Here is a 25,429-nt window from a genome sequence, read left to right as displayed (position 1 = left end):
CGTTAGTTCTTTGAGAAGATTGACAAAATTTACATATCTGTAGGGAGAGTGACCAAAGGAAAAAAAAACAAATTATTAAAATGAGTAATGAAAATTTGACCATTGCTACCAACCACACAGAAATGAAAACGACTTTGAGAGAATGTTGTGGACAGTTGCACACTAAAACACCTAGATGATAGGAACAAATTGGCAGATACACAAAAAACAGCAAAACTGACTTAAGAAGAATTATAAAATCTGAATATACCTATAACAAGTAATGACACTGAACATTGATCACTGTCTCCAGACAAAGGAAAACCCAGGGCTACATATCTTTTTTAGTGAATTCTATCAAATATTTACCTTTTATTTTTTTTAAGATTTTATTCATTTATCTGACAGAGAGAGAGCAGAAGCAGAGGGAGCAACAGGCAGAGGGAGAGGGAGATGCAGGCTCCCTGCTGAGCAAGGAGCCCAATGCAGGGTTCGTTTCCAAGACCCTGGGATCATGACCACAGCCGAAGGCAGATGCTTAACTGACTGAGCCACCCAGATGCCCCTCTATCAAATATGTAAAGAAGAAATAAAACCACTCATCCTCAGAATATTTTAAAAAACAAAACAGAAAAGGAGCTCTTCCTAAATCATTCTGTGGGAGGCCAAAATTACACACACCAGAGCCAATCACAAGAAACGTACTACAACCACGGGCACCTGGGTGGCACAGTTGGTTAAAGGGCCCCACTCTTGCTTTCATTCAGTTCAGGTCATGATCTCAGTGTCCTGGGATCAAGCCCCTTGTCAGGCTCCGAGCTCAGGGAGGAGTCTGATTAAAAGATTCCCTCACCCTCCACCCCTCCCACCTCTCTCTTTCTCTCTCTCTAAAATAATTAAATCTTTAAAATAAAAAAAAAGACTACTACAACTGATATCCCTTATGAATATAGTCAAAAAATACTCAACAAAATATGATTAAGCCAAATCCAGAAACAAAGTAAAAGGTTTATTATGATGGAGTGGGATTTATCTCAGAAATGCATGGGTAGTTCAAAAGATGAAAATTAAACCCTGTAAGATATCATATTAATAGAATAAAGGAAAAAATCACATGATCATGCCAATTAATAGAAAAAAATAATTTGTCAAATTCAGCAATCTTTCACACTGCAAACACTCAAAAAACTAGGAGTGTAAAATAATTTATGTAATATGATAAAAGGCATCTATGGAAAACACACCGTTAACATAATATTCAAAGGCGAAAGACTACAAGCTTTCCTCCTAAAATCAGGAAAAAGGCAAAGATGCCCAGCTTTGCCATTTCTAGTTAATATTGTACTGGAAGTTCTAGACGGAGAAATTACATAGGAAAAGGAAGTAAAGCTCACCCAAAGTGAAATGAAAGAAGCAACAATATAATTGCAGGTTACTTGATCTTATATATAGGAAATTCACACAAACAATCAAAATTATTAGAGCTAATAAATGAATGCAGACAAGTTACAGGATATAAGATCATTGGACAAAATAACTTATATTTCTATACACTAGCAAAGAACAATCTGAAAAGGAAAGCCAGGAAAAATAATTCCATGTTCAGTGGCACCAAAAATAATGGATAATACAGAAAGACTGCTTTATATGTGTGAAGTTTCCCTTTGGGGTGATGAGAAACTTCTGGGACTAGACACAGGTGATGGTTGCACGTTACCATGATGATGCTTAATGCCAGTGAATTGCATGCTTTAAAATGGTTAAAACTGTCCATTTCATCTTATATGTATTTTGCCAGAATAAAAAGTTGATAGTATATATTATGTCAAGTGTAATTATCAGCTAATACCACAAGATGAACACCTTTACAATAGAAATAAAATGTAAAAAAAGGGGGGATTTTGAAATTTTGGGTTTCTCCTTTTCCTAATTTTTAAGCTTACATGTAAGAGAATGTAATATTTAGACTTAGATTTTAATCAAATGCTTAGACATATGTTAATGTTTCAAACTATTAATGCTTTTGCACATTTAACAAAAAAAATCAGTCGGTGAGATTTAGCCTATGGGTCATACTAAGGTGAACCCTGATTAACAAAATAGAGATACGATCTATCTTAAGAAAAAAATAAGGGGTGCCTGGTTGGCTGAGTTGGTAGAACATGTGACCCTTGATCTTGGGGTTGAAAGTTCAAGTCGCACGTTGGGTGCAGAGGTTACTTAAAATTAAAAAAAAAGAAAAGAATAAAACTTGATTGGAAAACATGGAATATTTAAACTGTTAATTTAAGTACTTGAAGTTTAATTATTTATAAATTTTAGTTTCCTTCCCAAAGGTGACAATTTAGTAAATATCACATAGTTAGAAATTATAGATCTAAAATCAAGCCCACCCCAAATGATAAAATGCATAAATATAATTTTACTAAAAAAACCTGAAAAATGGCAATAAAGAATAGGCCAGATATTAGATATCAAAATATGAATATATGATGACAAAAGCTACAAAAATCAATACTTAGGAAACTTCAATTCCAAAAAATATGGAAAACTGAAAACTCACATTATTTAAAAGAATGCAAAATTCTAGATAAAATATTGCAAATATTTATATTAACATAGTTGCACTGACAAGGAAGTAAGCATACTTTCAAATGAATAAAAGAAATGAAGAATATGAAAAGTTAATGTAAAAAGAATTCCTATAGAGTAAATCAAAAATAGCAAAAATCATAAAATTGAAAAATCATTATTTTGCAAACAGTAATGAAAACTGGAATTTGGGCAATAATTATCAATGGAAATTTTACAATGACTGGCATCACCTAAACTTGCCGGTAAATGTTAGGGCCACTAAAAGTCGAAGTGCAGATATTATGTGCCTTTTGATGTGATACAATATATAAAGGAAAGCATTGAACCAAATATACAATATGGACTGTAATTATACAGGATACTCTGGTTTTATGAACCAATAAATAGCAAAAAATGCAAAGAGAATCTGGATTGGTCCAATTTGAAGGAGGCTTAAAATAACATAATACAACAAAAATCATCTTCAATGAATATGCCTTACATGGATCCTGATGGAAAGAAATCAACTATAAAACAAATAAATATTAGACAATCAACTATAAAACAAATAAATATTAGACAATAAAGGACATTTGCATATGAACATGGAGTTAGATACTATTAAGGAATAAAAGTTAATTTTCTTAGTCATTTTGGCAATGTTAAAGAAAATAAATACCCTGCACTTTTGTGTTTTATTTTGTTTGGCAATATATACTGAATTACTTGCTTGGAGGGATAAACGACATCTGAGATTTGCTTAAAATAACACTAGCAAAAAATCACAAAGCGGAGACAGATAAAACCTTGGAATTTGTTGGACGTTCTGCATTCGTGTAAATGTGAAAAATCTTCTAATAAAGTTATATTAAAATAAATATATAAATAATAATATATAAAAGGAGAAAATGAAAGCATACAAACCAACAACATACTTTATTTTTAAAATAGTAGGCAGATTTGAAATATAAATTAATGTTCCTGGAAAGAAAAATATAATCAATACAGTCAGATATCAGATGATATACAGATAAGAGAAAAGTCATGAACTAGAAAATAATCAAGGGAAATGAACCAAATGCAACACAGAGATAAAGGGGCATAGGAATGACAGAGATAAGAAAGATTGATTGAGATGACCCAAAAGACATTCTGAAACAGGAAAAGAAATTGAGGGAAAGAAAATAATAAAAGTGATAATGGGTGAACATTATTGAAAAGTAGTGAAAGTCTCACTCAGATATCTTTATGAAAACTATCCTAATTAATATTTTTATTTTTTAAAGATTAGTTATTTATTTATTTGAGAGACAGAAAGGAGAGCAGGCAAGAGAGAACACAAGTTGGGGGGAGGAAAAGAGGGAAATGGAAAAGCAGGCTCCCCACTGAGCAGGGAGCCCAATGCTGGCCCCATCCCAGGACCCTGGGATCACAATCTGAGCTGAAAGCAGACACTTAACCAACTGAGCCACTCATGTGTCCCCCTAATTAATACTTTTTAAAACAAAAACAATCCACAGCACACCAGACTAGACCTTAAGATTATAAAATTTTTAAAAATATATTTTTTAAAACAAAGAAAAATCAATGACATATTGCCCACCAAGAAATAACAATGAAACTGACAGCAGTCATCTCCACAGCAACAATATAGCCTGTAGGCAAAGACATACTATTCTCAACTTGCTGGGAAAAAAATTGCAATCCAGAATTTTGTAACTTGCTAAATTACTCTTCGAGAACAAAGTTAAAGGAAGAAAAATACTGAAATGAGAACACAGGAATGAAAGATAAATTGTTAAGAAAATAAATTGATAAAACACATGAGTAAATTAAAAGCTCTGGATAATTTTGAGGGTATACTACTAAAACATAGGGACGTAGAATGATTGAAAGTAAAAAAAAATTGAATAAAATAATATCAGAGTAGTAATTACCAAAAGAACACACATGTAGCTATATTAATACTAATAAAATAGGTTTCTGGGAAAAAGGCATTATTAAAGGTAAAGATGATCAATGCCTGATAAAAGAAAAATAATTAGCCAGTTAGATATAAGCATTATAATCTTGTATTTATGTAATAAAAGACCCAAAAGATGTAATGTGAAAAATAAATTTTGTAGGAATTGGCAAATGTACAATCATAGTGGGAGTATCTAACACTCTGCTCTCAGGTTTGATAGAATAAAAAAGTAAAAGAAGGAATAAAATATAAAACTGTTATACCAAATAAAGTTAGGATACATTATTCCTAAGCATATAAGGAACATTTTTGGAATTGATCACATTCTACCATGCTTTGTCCAATAGAACTTGCTGCCACAAGGAAAATGTTCTGTTCAATTCAGCAGCTCCTAATCAAATGTGGACTTAGAGCAGTAATGACATGACTACTGTAACTAATTAATTTTTAAATTGTATTTAATTTTATTTAATGCAAATTTAAATGGCAGGACTTCGCTTTTCATTTAAATTCAATTTTAATTATCCTAATGTGTACAGTAAAGATCATCACCACAACTCAAAATTTAGCAAATATCAAAGAATTGGTATCATAAAGATGATGTTTCCTTACCAGAATAAAACTATGTTATCAATCAATAATAAAAAGATAATTTGTAAAACCACTATATTTGAGAATGTAAAATATTTACAAATAAAATATCAGCTGAAAGGGTAAACATAAATGGAATTATAATCCAGTTTTTAAATTAATGATAAAAAATACATATAAAAGATTGATTTCTGACTTTTATTAAGACTGAATGGAAAACTTATAAAGGATTATATTACCAAAAAAATGAGAATTAAATATGAATGAGTTAAGCCTGCAAGTCAATGATTTAGAAATGAGACAATACAGAATAATGAAAGAAAGAAGAAGTAAACAGAGGTTATATGACAAATAAATATAATAAATAAAAATGATAAAATACAGAGTATAAAAACCAATCTCATTCTGTGTAAAGAATAATAGATGGAACAATGTTAACACTTAACAACAAAAAAGAAAATGTGTAATTAAATCATAGTAGAAAGGAAAATAAGACATATAACCATACATATCATAAAGTCTTTAAAAATTATAAGGTAATATATTAATCCTTTTTTATTTGAAAACTTTAATAAGAATTTTTAAAAATTTGTAGAAAAATTGGCATCTCAAAATATAATCAAGAAAAAGCAGAAAATCCAAACTTGATTATGACTATTAAAAACTGGACCCCATTGACCATTTTGTGCACATACCCAGATAACCATTCGGCCCAACGATAAACCCAATCCAGTGACTGGGCCACTTGGGTCATAGACCGTGACGGCTCATGTATACCACCACAACTGATCTTATATAGACAGAAAATATTAAAGACTCAAAAAACAGTTAGGATTAATCAAAAAGCTAAGTAAAGCTGCAGGACAAAAAGATCAGCATACAGAATTCATTTATGTTTCTTTATACTAATAATAAAATATTTGAAAAAGAAATAAAGAAAACTATCCAATTCACAATAACTTGAATTAAAACACTTAGGAATAAATTTAACAGGAGAAGTAAAACCATCATATGACTTATGATGAAAATCATGAGGCTATTCAATGAGCAGCAAATAAATGGAAAGACATTCTACATTCATGGACTGAAAGAATTAATATAGTTAAAATGTCTGTATTACACTAAGCAGCCTATAGATTCAATGCAAAACCTATAAAAATTACAATGACATTTTTCACAGAACAAAAAAAAGGACTATGGCCGATGTCAAAGAGGTTATGGCCTGTGTTCTCCCAGAGGATTTTGATGGTTTCCTGTCTTACATTTAGGTATTTCATACATTTTGAAATTATTTTTGTGTATGGTGTTAAGAAAGTGGTCGTTTCATTCTTTAGAATGTTGCTGCCCGGTTTTCCTGACATTATTTGTTGAAGAGATTGTCTTTTTTACATTGGACATTCTTTCCTGTTTTCTCGAAGAATAGTTGAGCATAGAGTTGAGGGTTTATTTCTGGGTTTTCTATTCTGCTCCATTGATCTGTATCTGTTTTTGTGCCAGTACCATTCTGTCTTGATAACTAAAGCTTTGTAATAGACCTTGAAGTCTCAAATTGCTTTGCCTATACGGGGTCTTTTGTGGTGTTGTACAAATATTAGGATTGTTTGTTCTACCTCTGTGAAAAATGCTTGTGGTATTTTGACAGGCATTGCATTAAATGTGTAGAATGCTTTGCATAGCATAGACATTTTAATGATATTCTTCCAATCCATGAACATGGAATATTTTTCCATTTCTTTGTGTCATCTTCAATATCTTTTGCAAGTGTTTTATACTTTTCAGAGTACAGATCTTTTACTTCTTTGCTGAGATTTATTCCTAGGTATCTTACAGTTTTTGGTGCAATTGTAACTGAGACCGATTCATTCCTTGATTTCTTTTTCTGCTGCTTCATTATTGGCACATAGAAATGCAACAAATTTCCATACATTGATTTGTATCCTGTGACTTTACTGAATTTGTATCAGTTCTAGCACTTTTTTGGTAGATGCTAAAAATTTGTATCGAACCATAAAAAGATGCCTGGGTGGCTCAGTTGGTTAAGCGTCTGCCTTCAGCTTGGGTCATGAACCTAAGGTCCTGGGGTCAAGTCCCACATTGGACTCCTTGCTCAGCGGGGAGCCTGCTTCTCCCTCTACATTTGCTCCTGCTTGTTCTCTCTCTGTGTGTCTCTCAAATAAATAAAAAGTTAAAAAAAAGGGAACCATAAAAGACCCTGAATAGCAATCCTGAGAAAGAACAATGCTGGAAGCATCACACTTCCTCACTGTCAAACTGCACTGCAAAGATACAGTAAACAAACAGCATGATACTGGCATAAGAATGGACACATAAACCAAAAGAACAGCCTCAAGACTCAAGAAATAAACCAAGAGACATAGAGTCAACTAATATTTAACAAGGGAGCCAAGAATGCTCAATGCAAAAGATAATCTCTTCAATAAATGATATTGGGTAAACTGGATAATCACATGCAGAAAATTAAAATTGGACTCCTCTCTTCTACAACTCACAAAAATTAACTCAGAGTGGATTGAATATTTAAACATAATACTTGAAATGATAAAAATCCTAGAAGAATACACCGGGATACTTGACATTGCTCTTGGTAATGATTTTTTTGGATAGGACAAAAAAAGCATGAGCAACAAAAACAAAAATTATCCAGTGGGTCTACAACCACCTAAAACAAGTGTCTTCACAGCAAAGGAAACCATCAACAAAATTAAAAGGCAACCAACGTAATGGGAGAAAATATTTGCAAACTATATGTCTTATAAGGGGTTAATATATAAAATATATAAAGAAATCAATAAGAAAACCCACCAAACAATCATATTAAAAAATAAGCAGAACTGAATAGAGATTTTTTCCAAGGAAAACATACAAATGGTCAACAGTTGCATGAAAAAATTCTCAACATTACTAATCATCATGGACAGGCAATCAAAATCACAATGCAATATAACCACATCTCTTGTTGTTGGTAAAAATGTAAAAAGAATGGGGTGCCTGGGTGGCTCAGTTGTTGAGCATCTGCCTTCGGCTCAGGTCCTGATCCCGGCATTCTAGGATCGAGCCCCACATCCAGCCCTCTGCTCAGCGGGAAGCCTGCTTCTCCCTCTCCCACTCCCCCTGCTTGCGTTCTCTCTCTCTCGCTGCCTCTCTCTCTGTCAAATAAAAAAAATAAAGTATTAAAAAAAAGAGGTAAAAAGAAGGAAACACTTGTCCACTGTAAGTGGGAATGTAACTGGTATAGCCACTATGTGTAACCTAACAGTGGCATCTATAAGAATTAATAATAGAACTACCATATGATCCCAGAATCGTACTTCTGGGTACATATCAAAAGGAAATGAAAACAGTGCATGAAAATACCTACACTGTCATGTTTATTGTAACATTATTCACATGTTTATTGTACATTATTCCACAAGATATGGGAACAACCTAAGTGTCTGTCAAGGAATGAATGGACAAAAAAGATGTCAAATATATATATGATATACACATATACACACGCACACAAACATATTTAAAGATGTTATATATATATATATATATATATATATATATATGTATATATATCACACACACACACAACCAAATATTATCCACCCATGAGAAAAAGGAAATTCTACCATGTGCAACAACATGGATGGCCCTTTAGAGTGTTCGGATAAGTGAGATTATTCAGAAAGAGAAAGAAAAATAGTGTATGGTATCACTTATATGTGAAATTTAAATTAACCAAACTCAAAGAAAGACGAAACAGAATAGTGCTTACTGGGGACGCTGAGAAAGAAGAACTGGAGAGATGATTTTCAAAGGGTACAAAGAGGCACTCAGAAAATGATTAAGTTCTGGGAACCTAAGGCACAGCATTTTGATTGCAATTTGAAACTATATGTATTTGAAAGTTGCTGAAAACAGTAGATCTTAAATGTTCTCAACACAAGAAAAAAATAATTACGTGACACACTGGAGGTGACAAGTAACACTACAGTGATAGTCATACAGCAATCTGGAAGTATATCAAATCAATATGCTGTACACCTTAAACTTACATAATATTATATTTCAATTATATCTCAATCTAAAAGTAGTCTGTCAGTGAATTTCTCAGCAGAAACCTGGCAGGCCAAAAAAGAGAAGGATGATATATTCAAAGTGCTGAAAGAAATGAACTGCAAGCAAGCAATACTATAATTTGCAAAATTCTCTTTGAAAAAGGAGCGATAAAGAATTACCATTTCAAAAAAAATGAGGGAGTTCACTACTAGATATGGCATACAAGAAGTGCTAAAGGGAATTCTTTAATTTGAAATAAAAGGGCTGTAAACTGCAATATGAGAATATAGGAAAATATAAAAGGATATATAGGTAGATACAGAATGATATGATACCATTATGTTAGTGTATATATCACCTTTAACCCTGGTGTAAAAATTAAGACACAAAGTACTAAGAACAACTCTAACTAAAATAATATATTAACAGATATATAAAATGAAAGATGAAAATTGTGACATCAAGTAAGTTAGAGTGGGGGTGTAAACATGTACACTTCATGTAAGCAATTAGGTTGTTATTAGCTCAAAATAGACTTATAGCTAATGATGTTTTACATAATCTTCAAGGTAACTACAAAGATAATACGTAACGGCACAAAGGGAAAGAGAAAAAATCAAAGTATATCAATGCAGAAATTCATGAAATCATAAAGGAACACAGCAACAAAAGAAGAAAGGAATGAAAGAACTGTAATAACTGAAAGAAAACAACAAAATGGCAAAATCACATACTTGTGCTTTATAATATCTTTAAATGTAAATGAATGAAACTCTGCAAGCAAAAGGCAAAGTGGCTGAATAGATAAGAGAACAGAATAAAACTATATGTTGTCTACAAGAAATATATTTTAGATTTGAAAACACATATAGGATGAAGGTTAAGGAATGGAAAAGATATTCCATGGAAATGTAAACCTAAGATAGCAGAGGACAGGGGAAGCTTTATCAGACATATTAGACTTTAGTTGCAAAATTGTCACGAGAGACAACATTGGTCACTATATAATGACCTAAGTGCCAATTCCATAGGAAGATATAATGATTACAAATATATTTGCACCCAATGTCAGAGTACTTGAATGATCAAACCAAATACTGATGGATCAGAAGTGGAAAACGAAAAACTACATTAAGAAACTTCAATATTCCACTCTAAATAATGGTTAAATCGTCCAGACAGAAATCAATAGGGAAACAGCACATGTGAACAACATTGAAGACCAAAGAGAAATAAGAGATATATAACTGAACATTTCACCCAAAAGAAGAAAAATATTCTTCTCCAGCACACATACATGGAACATTTTGCACAACGCTCTGACAACAAACAAAACCTTAACAAATTTTAGAAGACTGAAATCCTTACAATTATCTTCTCTGACCACAATGTAATAAAATTAGATTCAAATAACATGTGGAAAATTGGAAAATTCAAAAATATATGGGAATTAAACGAGTTCTTAAAAACCAATAGATCAAAAATGATGCCAAAAAGGAAATCAGAAACTATTTGGAGACAAATAAAAACTACAATTTAATACACCAAAACTTATTAGGTATAACAAATATACTTCTAAAAGGAAAGCTCATGGTGATAAGCTTATGATTAACTTATGATTAACTCCTACATTAAAGAAATATCTCAAATAAATAACCAACTTTGTACCTCAAAGAAGTATAAAAATAAGAACACATTAAGCCCAACATTGGCAGAAAAAAGGAAATAATAAAGAGTGCAGGAGAAATAAAATACAAATCAAAAACAAAACAAAACAAAATGACAAAACTAAGACTGGAATTCTTGAAAAGTTAAATTCATATCATTACTATAAAATAGAGAAGACTCCAATAAATAAATCAGAATTAAAAGAACAGACATTAAAACTGATGCAACATTAGTTTAAAAAGATCATGAGGGGGGTGCCTGGGTGACTCAGTTGGTTAAGCACCCCACTATTGATTTCGGCTGGGTCAGGATTTCAGGGTTCTGGGATCAAGCCCCACTACGGGTTCCTTGATCAGTGGGGAGTCTGCTGGAGATTCTCTCTCTCCCTCTGCCCCTTCTCCTTGCTTTCTTATTCTTTCTCTAAATCTCTCTCTCTCAAATAAATAAATCTTTGAAAAAACTTTAAAAAAACTAAAAAGACCATGAGAGACTATTATTAACAATCAAGTGACAAAAAAATTGGATAACTGAAAAGAAGTGGACAAATTCCTAGAAACATACAATGTACCAAGAATGAATTGAGAAGAAATATTAAAAAGACCAATAACAAAGAAAGATTTAATCAGTAATCAAAAACCACCCAACAAAGAAAATCCCAGAATAAGATAGCTTCATGGATGAATTCTACCAAATATTTACAGAAAAATTAACAACAATTTTCCTTATAATTTTTCAAAAACTAGAAGGAACACCTACAAACTCATTTTATGAAGCCATCATCACTCTGATATTTAAACCAAAAACATCACAAGAAAAGAAACTATAGACCAATATGCCTGATGAACACAGATGGAAAATTCTCAATAATACACCAGCAATCTGAATCTAACAGCACATTAAAAAGATCATACACTGAGGCCAAGTGGGATTATCCTTGGAATGCAAAGATAGTTTAACATACGCATCCATCAGTATGATAAAGCACATTAACAAAACGAAGGTTAAAAATCACCTGATCATTGAGATTGAGAAAAAGCGTTCTTCAAAATGCAAGCCTTTTGTAATAAAATCTCTCAACAAAATAGGCATAGGAGGAACTTATCTCCACACAATAAAGGAAATATATGAACTCCAAAGCTAAGATCCTTATGTAATGGTGAAAAACTGAAAGATTTTGCTCTAACAAAAGGAACAAGGTAAGGATGTCTATGCTAGACACATCTTTTCAATATAGTATTAGAAGTTCTTGCCAGAAAATATAGGAAATGAAAATAGTGTTAATCAAATTGGAAAGAAGAAATAAAATTGTCCCTTTATGCAGATGACATGTTCTTATATATTGGAATCCCTAAAGACTCCACAAAAAACAGAATCAAAAAATAAATCCAGTGCAGTTGTAGGATATAAAATCAGCACACGAAAAAGTTATATTTCTATAAAGTAACGTTAAACTATCATAAGAGGAAAACAAAAACCCCGTTTAAAATGTCATCAGGGGCGCCTGGGTGGCACAGCGGTTAAGCATCTGCCTTCGGCTCAGGGCGTGATCCCGGCGTTGTGGGATCGAGCCCCGCATCAGGCTCCTCTGCTGTGAGCCTGCTTCTTCCTCTCCCACTCCCCTGCTTGTGTTCCCTCTCTCGCTGGCTGTCTCTATCTCTGTTGAATAAATAAATAAAATCTTTAAAAAAAAATAAATAAAAATAAAAATAAAAAAATAAAATAAAATGTCATCAAAAAGTTGGAATAAAATGGTTAGGAATAAACTTAACTAAGGCGTTGGAAGGTTTGTACATGGGACACTATAAAATACTGATGAAAGAAATCTAACAAGATACAAATAAATGGAAGACATTCCATATTCATGGATTGAAAAAATTCATATTAGAATATCCATAGTACCTTGGTAAGTTCCAGAATCAATGTAATCCTCATGAAAGTCCTAATGGCTTTTTTTTTTAACGGAATAAGAAAAAAAAAAATCCTAAAAACTATATGAAACCACAAAAGCAAAAGCAATTTTAGGCACAAAGAACAAAACTAGAAGCATCACACCTGATTTCATAATATTTTATAAAACAATAATAATCAAAACTGCAGTACTGGCATAAAAGCAGAAACGTAGACCTATGGAACCCATAGACCTATGGAGCCCAGATATAAACCCACACATATATGCACATATACCCATACATCTATTATACAGTCTCTACAACAAATGGTGCCGGAAAAACAGCATGTTCATATGTAGAAGAATCAAATTGAACCCGTAACTTACACCAAAGAAAAAAGCAACACCAAGTGGATTACAGAATTAAACATAGTACCTAAAACTATAAAACCCAAAGAAAACATAGAGTAAAAGCTTCATGGCATTGGTCTTGGCAATGATACCTTGGATAAAATAATAAAAGTAAAGACAAAGGCAAAAATAGACAAATGGGATTATAGCAGACTGAAAAGTTTCTGCATAGCAAAGCAAACAATCAACAAATGAAAATGCAACCTATGAAACAGGAGAAAATATTTGGAAGCCATATATCTGATAAAGAGTTAATATTAAAGACATTAGTAACTCATACAACTCAACAGCAAAAGGAAAAATATTCCAATTTAAAATGGGATGAATAAGCTAAATTAATATTTTTCCAAAGAAGACATACCAATGGCCAAAAGGTATATGAAAAAGTGCTCAACATCACTAATCAGGAAAGTGCAAATAAAAACCACAAATGTGATACCAACTCACATAAATTAGGCTGCCCACAATCAAAATAACAGTAGATAGCAAATGTTGCTGAGTGTGTGAAGAAAAGGAAATACTCGAACACTGTTAGTGGGAATGTAAATTGGTATAGCCATGATGAAAAAAATATGGAGGGGCTTCCAAAAATTAAAAATAGAACTACCATATGGTCCAGAAATCCCATGTGTGAGTATATATCCAAAGAAATTGAAATCCACATCTTGAAGAGATATCTGCATTTCCACATTCACTGAAGCTTTGTGCAAAATAGTCAAGACAAGGAAGCAACCTAAATAGTCATTGACAGGTGAATAAAGAAAAGTGCTATTTACATACAATTGAATATTATTCAGCCTTAAAAAGAAGGAAATCCTGCTGATTGTGACAACATAAATGATTCTGGAAGACATGCTAAGTGAAATAAGATAACAGAGAGCAAATACTAAATGATCCTACTTATATAAGCAATCTAAAACAGACATACTCATAGAAGCAGAAAGATGACTGGTGGTTAGAAGAGGAGAGGATTAGGTGAAAAAACCTGGAAATGTTGGTGAAAAGTAAAGATGCATTTACGGAGGATGAATATGCCTTACAGATTTCCTGTACAGCATAGTTAACCACATTATACTGTATACTTAAAAATTTAATATGGTAGATCTTGGGTTAAGAGTTCTAATCAGAAAGAAAAAAAATGAGGAAATTAGTGAAGCTGCTGATGGATATAGTGATGACATTGTGGTGATTGTTTCATAGGAGTATACACAGCTACAAACTCATCAAGTTGCATACGTTAAAAACATAGAACTTCGTGCATGTCAGTCATTCGTCAATAAAGTGTTAAAAAAAACATAAGAAATAGTTAGTAATTCTTATGTATCTGCTAGACCAAAATAAAACAAGATTTGTATTTTTTACCTCAAAAGTTATACCACTCAATAAGGGACCAGGTAACCTAAATCTTATAAAGAAGTTCAAGGATGAGAGGAAACACTACTTATGTTATTTTATTATGGTAGTATTATATAGTTTAACCTTAGCATCAAGTGAAACTAGCTATGAAGAATAAAGGTAATTTATTAAATTATGAAGCATAGAGGAACACTAATATCAATGCTTAATGTGTTCTCATCTGAAACCAAGAATGGCCAAAGATAACAGAAAAACTCCTTTAAAGTACTGGAGGTAAAGGGAGAATCAGAAAAACTCATTCTCTATCCACAGAAAATCTGCTAAAGCTTCTATCAGAAAAAGCTAGAAAAAGAAGCACAAATTAAACACAAAGGAATTAAGAAAGCCTAAATAAATGAAGATATTATAAAGACATTATAAATTCGAAAGCTCAATATTACAAAGACAACAGTTTTCCCTAACTTGATGTATTGATTACATTTAATGCCAATAAGAATTCCAGCAGAACTTTTTGTAGGAATTGGCAAGCTGATTCCAAAAACAATTTTGCAAAAATAGAAGAAAGTTTAAGAACTTTCATTACTGCATTTCAAGGTACAAAGCTCAGAAGAGTGTGGTATAACAGAAAATTAAAGCAATGAAAAAAACAAAATAGAAAGTCTGGACACAGGACCAAACAAATACAGTAAGATAATTTTCTACGAGGGTGTCAAATCAATTGAATGACAGAAAACAGATGCTATTTTCAACTGAATGTGATGTATTTATTGCAACTGACCATATGTTTGGTTATAAAGCAAATTTTATCTTTCATGCATCTTCCTAATGTTTTATGTTCGTGATTGGAACATTTTATCCCAACTGAATTACTTTAATACATTCTATTTTTCAGCAAAATATAATTCACAAAATATTCCCCAAAATACCTATCAAATGTAATGCTTCCTGATAACACGACAAAGTAGCTAATATATCCACTTCAAATGAAGAATGCTTAGGAGAATAAAATACTGAAAGTTACTTTGCTATGACTTCTTGATTAATTGAAGTGATTTACTACCACTCCCTGACTTGTCCTGTGGTTTACTGCACACTCTAAATTTGACTCTATGATTTCCAAGCTGACCACTATGCAACCCTTCTTCTATTTCATGGTGTTAACTATTTTCCCACAGTATATTAACATATTCCAACAGATTAAAATAATGTCTTGAAAAACCGAGAGACAATCTCCCTTTCTAAGATGATTCTCATGCTTCTGCTTTCAGCTATTACGTGTAAATGTCATAATGCAATCTTATTTCCAAGTTCTTCCAAGACTCCTCCCTGTAATTTCCAAGTACTGGAAAAAATAGCCTGTTAACATTTTGTCTCTTTCATTCAAATAGCTTTCAACCATTCCCAGTAGATCAGATTTTAGTGTTAGTTCCAAATATACATTAAGTTCACAGTGTGACTAGGAATATTTTCTTATAGTGTACATTTTTTCATGCTGCTATACTTTATTTGTATGTGTTTTCATATTTTAATATTTGCCTAATATTCTATTAAAATGATGTATCATCATTACATATTTCCATTATAGCTGTTTACATTATTTCCATTTGTTTGGTATTATTAACAATAGCTACTGATAGCTTTCTTTGTGACAGACTCTGTTTTAAATGCTTTATGCATATAATTTAAGTTTCATAAAATTGTTTTGGTTAAGGTCATGACAGCTGTTTTAACAAACAAATCCCAATAGTTTAATGACTCAGTAAAAACATAAGTTCCTGAATCACATCAAGCCCAAAGAAATATTTCTGGCAAAGTTTTTCAATCAATGCTTCAGAAATATACCTGGACTACCCACTAGAGATAGAAGATCTTAAATAAATTTGTATTCATTTTTATGGTTTTGTAAGATATTTTTTAAAGATTATTTTCTTAGGTGAATGCCTCAGTAGTGGAATGCTTGGGATAAAAGTTACAGATATTTTAATGACCCTTACTTTTCAGAATACTGACTATTCCACGAAAGTAAGAACAAATCAATGCCATGCATGTCTGCCAGGGACGAATACTTTATGTTGTTAAATATATGTGCATATCATACAGGTGAAATGGCATCTATTTTAAAATTGTTATTGTTTTGACTTCTTATGGAGTTGAAGAGTTTTCATATGTTTGTTAACTATTTCCATTCTACTAATCTTTTCCCATATAAATATTGAAACTATTTTTAAATTGAACATTATTAAATATTAAATGAATGACTGCTTTGGATTTGGGGCACACAAGTGTTTTCCTTCCCTCACATCACAAGACAAGTTCTATGACAGTAGGGACTTTATCTTCACTACATAATCACGTCCTAAAAAAGCGGTAGCTCTGTAATAAATATTTAATCCAATGAACTTATAGCCAAAAACCTGATTGAACACCGCATCTTTTCCATGTGAAAGAATGCCAAAGATGATCAAAAACTGCACTTTAGCAGAGATAGCCAAAGTGAAAACAATAAAATATGATGGAGACCGTGTGAGATTAGTTATAATTTGGGATAAGATGACGATTTCACATGACCTGCTGGTTCCATTGCAAAAGATCAAACATGGAGTAGCTATGGGAGAAACAAAGAGTCAAGAAAAAGATTAAAATAGAGAAACTTCTGGGAAGAGAGAAGGTGATTTTAAGCTGATATATCTGGGAGTAAGAAAATAAGATTGTTCCAGTCTGGAGCAGAAAGTTGTTTAAGTTGCTACGACAAGAAAAATGAAACAAGTGACAAGTGCTTAGCCCACCTGTGTAAGCATCCACACAGGTACAATCAAAGAAACCCTGCTATATTGAAAACTTGAGGTAAATAGGGATAAACTACTTTAAGCCTGACTCCTCCAAATATCCCCTTCCAAATCTCCAGGGCTGGTGGTTAAAAGTCTAGGGAAATTGTTCTCAAACTATAGTAAATGTCAGAATCTCCTGGAAGTGATATAAAAACACAGATCACTAGACCCCAACTTGAGTTTCTGATTCAGTACATATTGCCAAGGCTTATAATTAGCATTTGTAATATGTTTCCAGGTAATGAATGATGCTGTTGGTCTGGAGACCACATTCTGAGTACCACTCCTATTGGGACTGATTTCCACCAATGCTATTTTTAACTGAGAGTCTAAGGGAAAATTCTTACCTGTAGAGAGACAATGTGGTACGATACCAAACAGGTAGTATTCAGTGGTTTTAGGTGTCCAGTGTTCACAATGATAGGGCTCCACATTTCTCGCCATGAACTCAACTGAACTGACACAGATTTAGCGTTCTGATCTGCACTGCACAGGAATAAGCTCATAGTACAAACACTGTGATCTTTGAGAAGTACAATAACATCAAAACAGAAACAATAAAATATACTGTGAATGTCATCAGAAACAGAAGCATTAGAAGAGAAAAGCAAAAGAAGAAAATTACCATAATAAATACGATGAACATGATAAGAGAAGACGTTAATAATGTAAAACCAGAATAAAAAATCATAATATATAATCTAGGCATAAAAAATTACAGTATGAAAATTAAGAAAAAACATCATACATGTGTTAGATACAAGCAAAGAATGAATTACGTAGCTAAAGAAAATCTCCTAGAACACAAGGGAGGATCTAGAAATAGAAACTATTTTTTAGAATGATAAAAGGACAGAAGTAACAAATTTGAACAGAAATCCTAGATAAAAAAAACAAATAAAAATAAGCAAAAGGAAATATTTCCAAAAATATTCCTGTGAATTTCCCAAAGAGAAATAAACTCACACTAAAAGAGTTCCTACAGTGCCAAAGAGGAATGATTAGAAAAACTCATATACAGATATATTAACATAATATTTAGAAATACAAAATACAAATAAATTGTATCAATAGTCTAGAACAAAAAAGAAGATAACCTACAAAGAAATACTAGATTTACATGAGATTTTGCAAAAGCAATAGTAGAAGCAAGAAGAAAAAAAGTGGTTTGGAATTATACTTTCATATCCAGCCAAACGCCCTTCAAAAGTGACTATTTAACAAAAATATTCAGATGCACCTAGCCTCATTGGCTTGGTTACACAAAGGAACATATTGTAAACATGAGGAAGTACATGAATTAAAACACATTCAAATGGAGAGGAGATTAAAAAAGAAATGTAAATTAATAGTGACCAAATATCTTGGTAAACATCACCAATATCATCAAAAAGTTAATTACTTTAAAAATTGGAATAATTTTAAAATTAAGAGGTGTTCTACTGTCAGTAAAACTGAAAGGTTAATTTAAAGGGCATGTAAACAATATTATGCATGGTAGTCTGAATAATGCACTGTCTCTTCACCTACACCTGAAATCTTTACCAAAGTAAACTATTAGCTAGGATGTAAAGGATGCCTCCATAAAAATTAGAGAATTGATATTATAATAACTACATTATCAGATCACTGTGCAACAGAGAAATCAATCCAAATATGCAATTCCTATATGGTTTTGAAATTTAAACCTATCTGTAAATATCTACAATTGTATTTACTTAGACTATCAGGAGTCAAAAAAGAAATCATGAAATTAGAACATCTTTATCACAAAAATGTTTTTTAAAATGCCAAATATAAAATTTGGAGGAGTGCAGTAAAACTATTTTTAAATGAACTTTTTATTTGGCAATAATTTTAGATTTACGAAATTTTGTAAAGATAAGACATAGAGTCCTTGTATACCATATATCTACTTTTCTCTAACATTAACATTTAGAATAACCAGAGTATATTTGTATTTGTCAAAACTAAGAAACTGACATTTTAATTACTATTACCTGAACTCCAGAATTCACTTGGATTTCATCAGTGTTTACATTAATATTCTCTTTCTGGGCCAACATCTAATCCAAGATACCACACTGCACTCAGTTGTCATGTCTCCTTAGTAAGCTCTGATCTGGGATAGTTTCTCATTCTTTCCTTTTTTATGGGATGGTAACTGTTTTAGGAAGCACTTATTCTTTGCTAAATGATTATTCTTCTCACATATAAGAAAATATTTTACAGTTGTTAAATGGTTTTGTGATTATTACTGTGACAGATGAATATGTAGGAATTCATTTTACCAATTTTTCCAAAAAAGTGAATGTACTTAAAATTATTAATCCAATCTATTTTACTCTTTATGTTTTAATATTTTTTTGGCATTTTTAACTGGCATGATATGATAAACAATATTTAATAAGAGAAAACATTCCCTTTTAATATATTTTACTTCATATTATCAGCATGTTTCATTTCATGATGAAATGACAATATTTTTAGTATAATGCATTAAATATGCCATGAAACAATTTCTCAATAACTCATGCATAGGGGTCAAATATAACATGTAATAAATTTAAAAATAAAACTTAGAATTGTATAATATTGAGAAAAAATAACATAACTTTTAAAATGAAATAAACATGGGTTGCCTGAGTGGCTTAGTCAGTTAAGCAGCTGCCTTCAGTTCAGGTCATGATCCCAGGGTCCTGGGATTGAGCCCCACATCAGGGGCTCCCTGTCCTGCTCCCCCTGCTTGAGCTCTCTCTCTGTCAAATAAATAAACAAAATCTTTTTAAGAAATGAAATAAACATAATCTTTCATGGGATATTTTATAGCTTGGAATAATAGAGTTCAAAAAAGGAAACCAGTTGGGATGACTGGGTGGCTCAGTCAGTCAAGCTTCTGCCTGGGGCTCAGGTCATGATCCCAGTGTCCTAGGATGGAGCCCTGCCTCGGACCCCTTGCTCAGTAGGGAGCCTACTTCTCCCTTGGCCTTTTGTTCCCCCTGCTTGTGCTCTCTCTCTGTCTCTGACAAATAAATTTAAAAAATCTTCAAAAAATAAAAAATAAATTAGAAAAAAGAAAGGAAACCAGTTGAAGATTTATTAGCTAAGGAGCCAGTAAAAAAAGATCTAGAAAAGTCGTTAGATAATACTGTTAAGACTGAACAACAGTTAAATAGACTATCAAGATGAAATACAGAATAAGAAAGTCAAAAGATCTATCTTTGAAAATATTAATGGACTAGACAATTCGTGACTGAGGGAAGAAAAGGCACAAATAAATATTATGAGCAAAACAGGGTGAAATACAGATTAAGCATATATTTAAATCAGTGAGTACAATTTGGGTCAATAATTTTAAAACTTTGATTAAATAAATAAATTTCAGAAAAATATAATTTATCAAAATTCAGTCAAAAAGACATAAAAAGTTAAATGCTTTTCTGCAAAGAAAACATTCAAGTTCAGATGGATTTATGTATGAATTCTATGAAATTATAATCAACAGATTGCTCCAATCTTCTACAAGTTGTTACAAAAAACAGAAAATGAGTATTTCTGAGATCATTCTATAAGGCCATTATAATCCTGATATAAAACCAGAAAAGGGCAATATGAGTAAAGAACAATATAAACCAATTTCAGTCATGATTACATTTGCAAAAATTCAAATGAAATCCCAACATTACATAAAAGGTTGGGTGTATCCACCAAAAATACAGAAATAAGCACTTGTAATTAAACAACCATTCATGATAAAAGCTTTTGTAAACTAGAAAAGAAGGGACCTTCCTTAACCCGATGAAAGATATCTATAAAACTTGATAAAGAATATCAAGAAACATGATCCTAATGCAGAAATATTTAAAGTTTTATTTTTTTAAAGACTTATTTATTTATTTTAGAGAGAGACAGAGAGCAAGAGCATGAGTGGGAGGGGCAAAGGGAGAGGGAATCTCAAGCAGACACCATGCTGAGCATGAAGCCTGAATTGGGCTTGATCCCAGGACCCTGAGATTATGACCTGAGCTGAAACCAAGAGTCCAATGCCCAACCAACTGTGCTACCCAGGCACCGCAAAAGATTTACCTTTAAAATAAGGAACATACTAGGGGTGCCTGGGTGTCTCAGTAGGTTAAGCATCTGCCTTTGGCTCAGGTCACGATCCAAGGGTCCTGGGATCGAGCTCCACCTTGGGCTACCGGCTGAGTGAGGACTCTGCTTCTCCCTCTCCCTCTGCTCCTCCCCAACCCGGCTCTCTCTCAAATGAATAAATAAAATCTTAATAAAAAATAAGGACCACATTAGCAGATATACTTCAATTTGCATTATATGAGAGGCTCTATCAGCATAACAAAAAAGTAAACTAAATACAAAAGAATTGAACAGAAGAAATATTATTTTCACTATATGGAGATAATATGAGTTATTCCTTAAAAACACTGACGATTCTGCCAGTAATTTATTAAAATAATTGTATAATTTAATAAATGGCTGGATATAAGTCCATCTACCAAAATCAAATGCATTTCTATACACTATTACGAATAGCAAAGCCTACGTTAAGGTAAAATGCATATTAGTAAAAAAACCATGAAGTGCCTAAAAGTAGATTTAACAAAAGTATGCAACATCTGTGATTAACAAATTAAAAGTTTTGCTGAATGACATTAAAGAAGATCCAAATAAAAGAAGACAGGAAATTTATCATAATAAAGATATCAATTATCCCAAATTGATTTATGTATTTACTCAGATTTCAATTACAATACCAACAAGGTTGTTTGAAGAACTTGACAAGATGATTAGAAAAAATTATATAATAAAGATCCAAGACTAGTCAACTTCTTCTTTTGAAGAAAAATATTGTAGAGAGACATGTACTGCTTGATAGCGGGACATATTTTGAAGATGTAATAATAAAGCAGTGTGGGCCTGGCATAAGCAAAGACAAAATAATCAGTAGAATGTAAGAGCAATCGCGGAAACAGACTAATCATAAATATTTTTGTTATATTAAGAAAGAGATATAGATCTGCTGGAACAAAATTGCAATTCGATTAATGGAAGTGTGAATAAACAGTTATCTTTAAATAAGAAATCAATTCCAATTGGATTAAACACATAAATGCCAGAAGAAAAATTATGGAAATCTTAATAGAAAATGTAGGTGAAAATATTTCTGTACTCAGAGTGTAGAATATCCTACAAAAATTAAAAAATGTGTCAACTCTTGAAGAAACAATTGATGAGATTGATTATATTAAAATTAAGAATTTCTGGTCAGCAAAGAACAATCTAAAGAAATAAAAAAGGTAAGACTGGGACTGGGAGAAGATATTTACAACACATAGAGCCAAAAGGACGTTATCTTCAAGAAAATATATGATTATTACAAACAATAAACAAAAGACAAAGATTTTTTTCTTAAAAAGCAAAAGAAGTAACAGGAATTCCCCTGATGAAATACATATATCAGTAAATATTGTACAGATGAATAACCTTATCAATATTCATGAAAATACAAACCAAAGTCACAATAAGAAATAATTTTATATGCATTCAATTTGTAAAAACTGAAGTTTCTTAGAATATCTACTCCAGGAAAGACTATAGATCAACCAGATCTCTTCCATGTTTCCAATGGAGATGTAAAGCTATACAATCACTTCAGAAAAAAGTCTGGGGTAAAAAAGCAAGCCCAAGTAGATTATACACAACATATCTTTATTATAAAGGTCAAACACTACTAAAACTGAACATTTTCTTTAGGCACAGAAATATATAAAATCATTTTTAACAAGTGAGATTAATGAACATCATATTGAAGACAATACTTACTATGGTAGGGTGGCCAAAGGTAAGAATTGTGGAGAATCCCAAGGACAGATGTAAGTTATCAATTTTCTAGTTTTCCATTTGGGTGGGTTTGTAAGATTTAATTTAATTTTAAATGAATGAATAAATAACTGAATGAATAGGACCATGTGTAACACTGAAGATGGTGTGTCCTAAGATCTATTTTTAAAATGTGTTATGGGAGGATAAATAAATAAATAATAAATAAATAAAATGTGTTATGGGTATTGATAATGCAGTATCACAAAGTGTTTGAGTGTCAAAGTGTATCCACATGAATTATAGAAATCATGCAACACCATGACAGGCAAAGAACACAAACAAAGCAAGAGCAAATTCAGCAATATCTGTCTCTGGAAGGGCTCCATTATGTCAAGCATAACTTCCCTGAAAATTCATTTTTCAACAGTAAGACACATTTTTGATTCAAGATAACAAATGTGTTTTACTATGAGTATGGTATGAGTTCATTCTTAGTTTTTACACTCCATTTTTTACAGAGACGGGCAACCTGTGTGACTAGCTTCCTTCTTCAGGCAAAAGCATCCCATAAATCTATAAATTTTGTATTTATTTCCAATAAACAATCTTGAAAAACCAGGTGTGTCCTACTCAAGAGATCTGGGATTAGAGTTTTTGTCGTTATCTTTCTGCTAGTAAATTCCATAAGCATGTTTATACGTAGGTTTAGTGGGAGTCAACATTACCTTCTTGAGAAAGGACAGAGTTACAGACATACTGTTAACTTTTCTCTTCCCCGATAGAAATATATCTGTAGGACAGTCTGGGATGATAATTGGGATGGAGATGAGAGACAGTGGAGAGAGGAATCAGAAAGGCTTTACAGAAAAGATGATAAAATGGAGAGAAGTCACAGAGGTATGGAGGTTTATGACATGTGACAGAAGTTATAATTCTTCACGATGCCTTGAGAAAATAGTCGGAAGTGAAAGAGAATTAGGTTCGCTACAGTTATGAATGATCCCAAACTTTTGGTGGCTTCCATTACTCATTGTTGAGCAACATCACCAGTCAGCATGGAAACATGCCCATCTTGAGACAAAAGAAAAAAGTAAGCAAACTAGAGAAAACATGAAATAGGTGATGAACTTTGGTTTGAAAGTTGTGTAATGCTGCTTCCATTTATACCTCATGGGCCAAGTAAGTCACATACTCCAACCTCACAATGGGGTATTAATATTCCTGCCATAGGCTACTATTATACCACACAGCAATGTGCAGGGATGCATAATCATTGTACAGTTGATAGGGGAGCAAAAGATTGGAAGCAATAATATAATCCACCACTGGGGAAATGCTACAAAGTAAAGCTCAACAGAAATATAGCAGTACAATCTTCAGTGCTATACCATATCATTGACATTACAGCATTTGAATAGTACAAGCAGGCAAGTTAAAAGAACTGTATTTGACTTTTAGAAATAGCCCTCTTGCAGCTGTGTACACAATAAATCGAAGGGGGGACATTCTAACGACATACTGGCTAAAAAAACTATTGTATGAATCTAGGCTATAGTGATGGAGACTGATGGGAGAGTGCAGATATAAGATATATTAAGGAGGAGTACCTATAATCTGTGAGACTTAACCAATTAGTTTTAGGGAGTGAACAACAGAATGATTTGAAGACGAAAACTATGAGATTTCTGCACCGTATGCCATGTTGGATACTGAAGCCAATAAGGTAGGAAATAGCTTTAGGTGGGAAAATATGACAATGAGACAGATATGATCCTGACCTTACGAAAAATGTTTGGATTGTAGATACATATTTTGGATTTAGGCATATAGGTAATCAACTTATGTGACTGATAAGGTAGGTCTCTGCTTTTCTCCCTTTATAAACATCCCCTACACAAAGGAGAGAACACAGAGTAACATCAATACTGAGAGATCAGGAAGATAAGAGAATCCCATAAAGGACGCTGAGGGAAGAAAACCACTGAAGAGTAGCTTAAACTGGGCACAGTGATATCATGGAAACAAAGGAGGAAAACTTTCAAGGATGAGGTGATAAGTCACAGGAAATACTGGAAAGAGGTTATACAAGATAAAAGACTAGTAAGTGTCCGATGGTAAATGTCCAATAGATGGGTCACCTTCTCCTGTTTAAGTGAAGTGAGAGAACAGAAACCAGAATACGGTACCTTGAGGAACATGGTTTGGTGGTAAGGAAGTAAAAGCACTCCAGACAAAGGGCAAGAGTAAAATAGGTCAAAACCT

The 25,429-nt window shown here is 32.4% G+C and overlaps 1 pseudogene; it reads right to left on the bottom strand.

Annotated features, from left to right (window-relative positions):
* Positions 1-17,773, bottom strand: part of LOC100481537 — a 130,173-nt pseudogene extending 112,400 nt beyond the window's left edge.
* Between the last annotated feature and the right edge of the window lie 7,656 nt (positions 17,774-25,429).

The sequence above is a fragment of the Ailuropoda melanoleuca genome, chromosome X (genome assembly GCF_002007445.2).
Source record: "Ailuropoda melanoleuca isolate Jingjing chromosome X, ASM200744v2, whole genome shotgun sequence".
NCBI classification, from domain to species: Eukaryota; Metazoa; Chordata; class Mammalia; order Carnivora; family Ursidae; genus Ailuropoda; species Ailuropoda melanoleuca.
Note: the sequence above shows the minus strand (reverse complement) of the source record. Positions and strands in the feature narration are given on the sequence as shown.